Here is a 10922-nt window from a genome sequence, read left to right as displayed (position 1 = left end):
GGGATCGGCGAAGGGATCTTAGTTTAGCTTAGCCACGAAGAGACTTTAGTTATGGTTAAAGGGGATCGGCAAAGGGATCTCAGTTTAACCTAACTGCAAAGGATTTTGGTTTTGGTTGAAAGAGATCGACAAAGGGGTCTCAGTTCAGCCCAACCACACAAACTTTGGTTCTGGTTAAAGGGGATCGGCAAAGAGATCTCATTTTTAGCATTTTCAATGTTGTTTAGAAATGAATTTTAATTTTCAAATTTTTTGGAACGCGTTCGACTTTTCACTCGTCATTTTTAAAATCATTGATTTTTCTCTTTGAGTCGATGTTGATATTACTCGTTTTTAAAAATACAAGAAAAAATTAAGAAAAATAAAATTTACAAAAAATTGAAAGTTGAGGGACCAAGTTGAAAAAACCTAGCAACATTTTTCCTATAAATAGTGGTCTCCTCAACATACTTAGGAGGACAGGGGGTCATTTTGCAATTTAGGGAGGGGAAACCCTAAAAAAAAAAAAAATCATAACCCTTTCTTCTCCCTCACCCAAGCCGCCACTGACTTAATCTCTACCAAAAAGAAGCCGTAGCCTCCCCAGCTGGAATTTTTTTTCTCCACACCGTAGCCCCATTTTCTTCTTCCCTGGCTACTCCTTTTCCTCGGTCGCAGCCTCTCCTCTTGGGATTTTTTGCCTTCATCCCTGCACCCTAAAACCCCCGACTTCTTTTCGTTTTCCCTCAGCTGACCGAAACCTTCAGCCTTCAACCAGTCTCCTTCACCCACAGACCAACCAACCCCAGCTCCTCCACAATACAGCCCCAACCATACTCTCCCTGTTGTCTGCCTCTTAATCTCCAAAATCAAAGCCAACTCTCCTTATTTTTCCAGCCAATCACCTCCTAGACCCCACACACTGCCTCCTGTCCATTTCCCCTCTCCATCCTCCTCTCCTTTCTCAGCCGATTAGCAGCCATCACAGACCGGACCAGCCACCAGCAAGAGCAAGGACACAACATCTTCCACAGAGCTATCAACCCCTCCCCTCTCCATAGCGACTCCACCGGACGCGGGTGATTGCAGCGAAACAACAGCCCACATACCCACTACTGTCCCTTTCCCCAGCGGCGACATTGCCAGCCTCCAGCCTCCAGCACTCCTCCTTGCTGCCAGTACATGGAACAGAGGGGAAGAGGATGAACAGCAGAAACCGATATGCAACAAAGCAGATCCAAAGAGGCCGAAACAGATCTAAAAAAGGAGAGAAGCTAAAATCAATTGGTTGTTGCGGTTTTGGTTGTTTTTTTCAGGTCACCGCCGGTGTAGGAAGACAGAGAAGAGGAAGAGGTTCCCGATCCACCGGTTTCTGCAACCATCATCGGCGGCGGGGGCGTGTGGACTAGATGCGCCGACACTGTTTCGGTGGTGTAGAAGGACATCCTTGTAATTTCAGATTGTTTTGGGGCTCTTATTGTAATTTTAATATAATTTTTGTTTATTTGTTTTGAATTTGTAGTTTGTATTTTTTTTTTATGTATGTTATTGAATCAAAAGAAAAAAAAATGAATTTAATATTTGAATTTATATGCACAAATATCTAAAGGACAGATAAAAATCATGTTGTATTTTCCATGAAAATGTAGAACATGTATCTACATGTATTATGGGAACTAATAATTGATTTATCAAAGCCTTAGAATTGAGCTAAAATTTTATTTTTAAAATCACATCAAGTCCATGAAGCTTGAAAGTAAATGTGTGGTGTGTATTTTGTTTATGAATGTTGTTTTTTTTTTTTTTTATGATAAATTTACAAGAATAAAGAAGAATTTAATATTCTGATTTGCTCACGGATAAAGAATTATGAACTTACATGTAAGTTGTATTTTCTAAAATTCGATGAATGAACAGAATTTTAAAACTTCTTTAACACATCAAGTCCACGAAGCAGCTTACCTCAGGTAGGGTGCGTTAGGGGTGCTAATACCTTCCCTAACCACAATCAGTCCCTTACCCGTGAATCTTTGACGAGACCAGTACACCCGAGTTTCCTAGTAGCCTTCAATTAAAAATACTAGGTGGCGACTCCAACGAACTAATCCAAGCAAAACGAGAAATGAAAAGTCGCCAAGCCCGATGTCGTTCAAATTTTCCTACGTGCGACAATGAGTGTGAGGAAAAATCAGACGATGATGAATCCTAATGGTCTGAAAAAATGTGGATAGTTTTCGGTATTTACCGCCCCAATCAGTTTGAACAAATTTCATTTTTAATGAAAATTGACATTCAACAAGAGTCTGAAATTGATGAAAAACATAGTAAACATCAAACTTGGCAATGAGAGGATAATACCATACATATTTAGTATAAGCATCAATAAAGATAACAAAATAACAATAGCCATCTGAAGAAAAAAGAGGAGCAGGGCCCCATACATCACTAAAAATTAATTCAAATAGAGCAGAAGTTTTGTGACCTATAGGTCCTAAAGACAAACACAATGATTTTCCTAAAGGACAACTTTGACATTGAAAATTAAGACGTTTGTTGTTACAAATGATCTTATTTTTAGAGATTAACAATTAAAAAATATGTGAAGTAGGATGACCTAGTTGACGATGCCATAAATTGGCAGAGGCAGAAGTGCAGGGAGACCAATAGGCTTAAGGAACTGATGTAACGAAAGACTTTGTCAGGACATAGAGACCATCTTTACTCTGACCTAAGAGAAGGACTACATGGGTGTTGAAATCCTTAACATAAAACACACGAGGGTGAAATTCAAAATAAACATTATTATCAAGACAAAATTTCTGAACAGAGAGTAGAGGTTTCGTGATTGGGCTATGAAAGGAACTTGATTTGTTGTTAACATCAGTTAACATCATGAATTCCTGACAATATTTAAAAGTTTGGTGTTATGTAAATAAGATAATTAATATGATCATGTTAATAATTTATAATGAGCTATTAATGACAAATCATCCAATTAGAACCTCCTTCGTGTGTGGTTTTCAAATTGAGTAATAAGAGTTTATACTATACTTGTTTGAAATACCATTGGTGGATCCTCTAACCTTGACATTTATTTTTATCATTGTTTAATCCTTACATTAATCTTCCATCTCAAAGTTCTCATTAATTTCTTCCTCCTTTTTTTTTTTTTTTACTACTACTACTACTACTAATATTATTACTGAACAGTGTTCGGGCTGCAGGACAGATTCAGACTTCTCTGTTGTTGCTATAATTTGGACTTGAAAACGGCCTTCTTAGATCTTGATGAAAAAATAAAAGTTGTAGGCCTATGTCTTACTAAATCTGTGTAAAAATTTGAGGTCATTTGGACATCTAGAACTCGAGATATGACCCAATTATCGAATAGTGTTCCAGTTTGGAATGCACCAATATCTCTTTTCTAAGTTTGGCCCTCTCTTTGTCCTTTTAATTTCCATACTTGAACTCATCAATCAATCCTTTGATTTATATGATAGGCCTGCATTTAAGATGAACATTTACCATATATTAAGGCATTTTATAGTATTAGACTTGCTATTATAAAACATGCTTTAGTTAAGGAGTTATTGATAACATCCAACAAAGGTATATTGATCCTTACCTGTTTGAAAGTTTCAAGGATTTCAGAATTGTGATTGACTTTCCTTTGTTTGGTCATGGCACGAGGAAATGGAAGTGCTAGCGGAGAATCAGTCTTTTCTTTACAATGTTCAGATTCAACCCCTTCCTTACCCTCAGAGATTGATTCATCATTTTTCTCACAAGGTTCAAGAGTGGGTTTTTCAATAACCTTACCACTGCGAAGAGTGATGACTGATTTGACTTGATCCTTGTGTTGGCTTCCAGAACTACTTGCATTTGCATTGTATTGCCCCTTTGGATTTTGCTGTGGTTGAGATGGAAACTTACCTTTCTCTTGGAAACTAAGAGCAGATGTTAATTTTGCAAGAGCATCTTTAAAATTTATCATGCTTTGAGCAAATTGAGTGTTGATTGTCTCTTGCTTTTCAATGAATGTATGCAATGTTTCCTCAAGATTTCTTCTAGGAGGTGGAGCATAACGAGGTGCATATCCATGAGAATTTTGAAAATTATGGTGTGCTTGAAACGGTGGTTGTGAAGTTTGTGCATTATTGTTATCACTCTTCTAATTGAAATTTGGGTGATTTCTCCAATCAGGGTTGTATGTTTGCGAGTATGGATTATGATTGGGCCTTTGAAAATTGTTTAAAGCATGGGCTTGTTCATGGAGGCATTCCTTGAAAGAAGGCAATCCTTGAAAGAAGGCAATCCTTGAAAGAAGGCAAAGTTGGACAATCATTGGTTGCATGTTCATTTGTTTCACAGATTTGACACACAATGTCTTGAACAAATTTTAATTGACCACTCCTTTTCAATTCTAGTGCCTCGACTTTTCTAGCTAAGGATGCAAACTTGGATTAGAGGTCATGATCTTCCCTAAGGTTATATATACCTTCATTAGATGTATGAGGTTGAGTTTTACTCGGTGCCTCATAAGTGCCCGTAGTGTCCCAATTTTGTGCATTTTCAGCTAGCAAGTCTAGGTATTCCATTGCTTCATTAGGGTCTTTATCTTCAAAAGTTCCATTGCACATCAATTCAACCATTTGCCTATCTTTAGGTGTTAACCCTTCATAAAATTGTGAAACCAATCTCCATGTTTCAAAACCATGATGAGGGCTAGTATTAAGCAAGTCTCGATACCTATCCCAACATTGGTAAAATGTTTCACTTGGTTTTTGAGTGAAAGTGGTGATTTGTCTTTTGAAAGAGTTGGTTCTATGAGATGAAAAAAACTTCTTTAAAAATTATTGTTGCATTTCATCTCAAGCACGAATGGATCCTGACCTAAGATTTTATAGCCATGTTTTAGCTTTATCTTTTAATGAAAAAGGAAAAAGCTTTAATATAATGGTATTCATCCTACAATTTAAGTCATTATAGGTGTTACAAACTTCTTCAAATTCTCGTAAATGCAAGTATGGATTTTTTAGATCTAAGCCATGAAAAGAAGGTAAAAGTTGAATAATGCCTGGCTTAAAATTAAAATGGGATGCATTAGGAGGGAAAACTATGCATGAGGGTGCACTTGTTCTTGCGGGATTCATGTGGTCTCTAAGTGTCCTAACACGGTTATTCTCATTATTCTCATTATGAAGTGACTGGTTATCTTCTTTGGCCATATTTTCTGAAAATGATGAGGATACCCTACAAAGTCTACCACTTAATGTACGTGACCAAACACTCATGCACGTGTAGAAAGAGAATAAAAGGAAGAAGAAAACAAAAGAAAAAGAAACAAAGTTAGATACAAGAAAAGTGAAAAGAGAAAACAAAATGAATAATATAATTTGTACAAGAATTTACCTCCCCGGCAACGACGCCAAAAACTTGACATGACCAAAAGATTGATGTCTTCTCCCAAGTGCAAGAGTGTCGAAGTAATAAATAACCTGACAAGACCGGGGTCGAACCACAGAGAGGTTAATTGTATAAATTATAAATAACAAGACAACAACAACAACAACAATAATAACAACAATAATAGCAATAATAGTAATAGTAATAGTAATAGTAATAGTAATAGTAATAGTAATACTCAGTATGTGGCGTTGTTATACCTGAGAATGATCTAAAAGATCGGGTCACAGGTTTCCAGCCTATATACTGAGTTTATGAAAAGATCAAAGAGATATATTATATAATATAAATAGAATGTAAATAATAATAATAATAACAATACTAATAATAATAGAAGAAGATGAAGAAATTAATGAGAACTTTGAGATGAAAGATTAATGTAAGGATTAAACAATGATAAAAACAAATGTCAAGGTTAGAGGATCCACTAATGGTATTTCAAACAAGTATATTATAAACTCTTATTATTCAATTGAAAACGACACACAAAGGAGGTTCCAATCGGATGATTTCTCATTAATAGCTCATTATAAATTATTAACATGATCATATTAATTATCTTATTTACATAACACCAAACTTTTAAATATTGTCAGGAATTCATGATGTTAACAACAAATCAAGTTCCTTTCATAGCCCAAGTGTAGGTAATACCATACGGTTGGGCTATGAGAGTGCCAAGCATTTGTTGTACCAAGTGTTATACAACACAAATCTAGATTAACTATTTAACAATCAAGGTATTAAGAATTAGTAGGATAAAAAGATAAGACATGTTAATATTAAACATTAAGGTCCATATTGAGTTTACACTATCCTTACTCTTACACCATGTGTAACCTTTTCACCTTGACATAATAAACTTAGCTAAACATAATGAATAAGAGAAACATAAATAAACAAAACAAGAACATAAAGAAAATACAAGTTAACTAAGTAAAGGAAACGAAATGAAAAGCATAAACAAGATATTAATGAAAGCAAAACTTAAAAATTACAAAAAATATAAAGAGAGAAATAAAGAGCATGAACTTGATCTGAATAACAAAACTCCCAAATACATGACAAATGCCTCCTTTTATAGGCCAAAATTCAGAATTATTGATTTGATGACTAATTGTTGAGTGGGTGGCCAACTCTTGACTTTGTGAAAATCCTTATCTTCTTGTCTGAATAAAACGAAAATGCTAGCATTAGAACTTGGTCCATTTGAAAACATGAAAGTTTCAGGAAATTGTCTTAACAAATCTGTGTAAAAATTTGAGATCATTTGGACATCTAGAACTCCAGATATGGGCCAAACACTGAACAGTGTTCGGGCTGCAGGACAGATTCAGACATCTCTATTGTTGCTATAATTTGGACTTGAAAACAGCCTTCTTAGATCTTGATGAAAACATGAAAGTTGTAGGCCTATGTCTTACTGAATCTGTGTAAAAAGTTGAGGTCATTTGGACATCTAGAACTTGAGATATGACCAATTATCAAACAGTGTTGTAGTTTGGACTACACCAACATCTCTTTTCTAAGTTTGGCCCTCTCTTTATCCTTTCAATTTCCATACTTGAACTCATCAATCAATCCTTTGATTTATGTGATAGGCCTGCATTTAAGATGAACATTTACCATATATTAAGGCATTTTATAGTATTAGACTTGTTATTATAAAACATGCTTTAGTTAAGGAGTTATTGATACTAATCAGTGATTGCAAGAACATGAAGAACATTAGATAAGGTGAAAGAACAATGTGGTGTATATATTTTTGTATGACCAAGATGAGATATAGGAAGGCCCTTACCATCACCAACATGCAAATTATCATTACCAAGATACGGTTCTAAAGCGGTCAAGGTAGCAAGATTAAGTGTGACGTGTTGATTGGCACCGGTATCCGGAAACCAATCAACAGAACCGGTTGAGGAGAGATTGCGCTGCATCAGGTTGGCAGTAGGCTGTTGGCCATAACCTCGTTGCTGGAATTGAGGGCAATAGGGAGCTGTATAACCGAAATTCTGACACAGTTGGCACCAAGAGCCCTGCTAAAAGCCTTGCCTATTGTCATCGAAGGAGGAGTTTTGGAAGCTGCGGTGATCAGGTCTAGAGGCAGCAAATCGATTGCCTATGCTGATGGACTGTTTGGGACACCAGCCACCGTTGAAGTGGCCCCTGCTGTGGCCAAAATTGCCAAAAGTCTAGCGTTGCACAACAAGAGTAGAAGATGGAATGTTGGGTGTGGGCAGCAAAGGAGCATGTATGGCAGCAGAAGATTTGTGAAGAAATTCATGTGTGAGGAGATGGTTGTGAAGATCTGCATATGTTAAAGGTTCAACCTTGGTAATAAGACTGGTAACTAAGTCTTTAAACTCTCCTCGAAGACCACGAAACACATATAAATTGAAATCTTCAAGCGAAACTAGCTAAACAGCAACGACCAATTCATCAAATAAGGCCTTCACTTTTTGCATAAATTGAGTTACTAATTCATCACCCTATTGAAGATCCTGAAAAGAGCCATAAAGTTGCATAATACGAGAGTTGGAGGTGAAAGCGAGAGCTCGCTCAAGGGTGCCCCAAGCTGAACAAGAACTTTGACAGCCAACAACAAGATGCAAAACTTCCATAGATAAGGAGGAAAGAAGAGCACTTAGAATGAGTTGGTCCTGTTGTTTCGAGGTTTGAAAAAGCGGATTTACTTGAAGAGAGATACCATCATGGGCAAGAACATGTGTTGGAGCCATCAACAAAACCAAAAACTCCTTGGCCTAGGAGATAAGGCAGAATCTGCATACGCCAATATAAATAATTGGTGTTTGTTAATTTGAGGGAGATGACTTGATGAGTGTGAGAAAGGGAGATAATGCTTGCGACAGTAGAGGCAGCAGAGGCAGCAAACGTGGGCTGCAAGAGGAGGCGTTCACCAGCCATGGCAGAGGAGAATCCAGGTGGTGACGCAGCAGAGGAGGCGCTGCAAGAGAAGAGGGCTGCACTGCCGGAGAAGAAGAAAGCTGGACTGCTGGTGTTGCAGAATTTGAAGATATATGTGGCGACTGTTCCATTGAAGAAGGGAGGCTGAGAGGCTGTGAGAAAAGTAGGTTTAATTTATTTTAGGGTTTTGTGGCTCTGATACCAAGTTGAGAATGATGGAATGTGTGGCATTGTGCCTTAGCCAACCTTCCTATTTATATAGAGGCAGTAGAACATTGCAGTAACTGTAGGGATTACAACATCCTATATTAATTTTCTATTCTGATAGATACATGAGTAACTGTAGGGATTACAACATCCTATATTAATTTTCTATTATGATATATACATGATATACATTCTATAATAGTGGTTACTGGAATATTATGTTATGTATATTAATCTGTATTTAAATCATAGTTTACTTAAGACTTGATTGGAGAGGAATTCAAGTGGTGTTTTCGTCCTTTTTTGGTTGAAAGGCAATGTTTCAGTCAAGTTAATGCATGCATGTTCTATAAAGCAGCATAGGCTGGCCTGGTGGCAGGAGTGATTGAGATTGCGGCTGGATTGTGTTTTTAAAATAACTTGAATTTTAAATAAAAATTTAATTTTTTTTTAAAATACAGTTTAAAACACGTTCGCAAACTAGCTGAATTTTCAAGAATACATGATTGCTGATTCAAACACATGTTTATCATTGCGAATTAAGGAAAAAAAAATAACAAAAGAAAGAAGAAAACTAGGCTATGCTTTGGCAAGTAGTACAGCAAGGAAGGAAACCACGCCACGCCACTAAAACCATGCATGGACCCAACGATTATCCCTTCTGCGTGATACACGAGCAGATACAGTTAAACGAAGAGCAAGAAACCAAGAAAAACCCTTATCTTGATATATTATGATGGGATTTTCAGATTCTTATGAGGTCCACTCGATTTTGGACCGACAATTATGAGACCTTTAAATTAAACATGCCTGTCATTGCCCTATCTTATAATTATAAATCATCTCCAATAAATAATATTTATGTAGTATTATTTATTAAAGGTAGAATAATATTTTCAGTTTAACCTATATATACTTTATTTGTACTTAGATTAAGTTTAAGTACTCATAATAAACATATTATTGAGAATTCTAACCTCTTTTTTGTATTTGTTTTTAATTATTTTAATATAATATCAGAGCTAGTTTTATAGAATGAGGCTTAATCCCAAATACCACTTCATAGATCCAACTATGCGGTGAGTTAGTTGAGGGTTTGTAGGGGGCAGCGCGCCCCTGCCAGGGTTCGGAGGAGAGCCTAAGCACTCATAAATATAAGTTAAACTGAAAGTATTATTCTACTCTTAATAAATAAGACTACATAAATATTATGTAATATCTCCCCTCAAACTCATGATGCAATTAAGCCTAAGCATTCATAATAAATAAATTATTAAGAATTCTAACCTTTTTTTTTATTTTTTTCTTAGTTACTTTAACAATCTCCTCGTCTTACCGTCGCTTGTTCTTCTTAATTGTAATCTTCCAGTAGAATAGAATGAGTGTGTAATTAAACTTTTTGTTATGTTGTCTCCTACTTTCCTTCTCCTTCCCAGTATGAGTCTGGTTTCCTTCTCCTACTTTTTGTGTTAGAAAAAAATTAAATTAGTCGACCTGCAGCGAGGTGAGTTAACTAGACATGTTAATAGTTTTGAATATATATTCAATTTAATGAATATATAAAAGTTTTGATTTATAATTAAAATTAAAAAAAATTACTTTAAAAAATTAATATATTTATTTTTTATTCCAAAATATTACATAATTTTTAAAAATAATAACAACCATATCTCCCAATATCCCCATAATTGGAAGGGCAAGTTAGCTTTCGTGACGCCACTATATGAGAGAAGTAGTTGCGTTTATTAATAAATAATACCTAATCATCAATAGCCATCCACCAAAAAAGTACCGCTATAACAACTTCCAAGTAGTGTCATGTAACTGATTAGTACTTAAAAGTGCATGTTTATCAAGGTTTTATATCATCATTTTGCACTTGAAGTATCAATAACTCTTAACTAAAGCATGTTTTATAATAACAAGTTTGATACTATAAGATACCTTAATTTATGGTAAATGCTCATTTAAATGCAGGCCTATCACATAAATAAAAGGATTGATTGATGAGTTTAAGTATTGAAAGTGAAAGGACAAAGAGATGGCCAAACTTAGAAAAAGAGATGCCGATGCAGTCCAAACCGGAACATTGCTCGGTAATTGGATCATATCTGGGCTCTAGATCTCGGATTTAGGTCCATTTTATATGGATGGAAAGGTAAGACAAAGGACTACAACTTTCATGGAGCCCAAGATTTAAAAAGGCCGTTTTGAAGTCCAAACTGAAGGAAAAACGAAGAAGTCCGAGCTGTCCTGCAGCCCAGACACTATTTAGTGTTCAACCCATATCTTGAGTTCTAGAAGTCCAAATGACCTCATCTTTTTTTTTGTTGGAAAGATGA

The sequence above is a fragment of the Populus alba genome, chromosome 4, assembly GCF_005239225.2.
Source record: "Populus alba chromosome 4, ASM523922v2, whole genome shotgun sequence".
NCBI lineage: Eukaryota > Viridiplantae > Streptophyta > Magnoliopsida > Malpighiales > Salicaceae > Populus > Populus alba.
Note: the sequence above shows the minus strand (reverse complement) of the source record.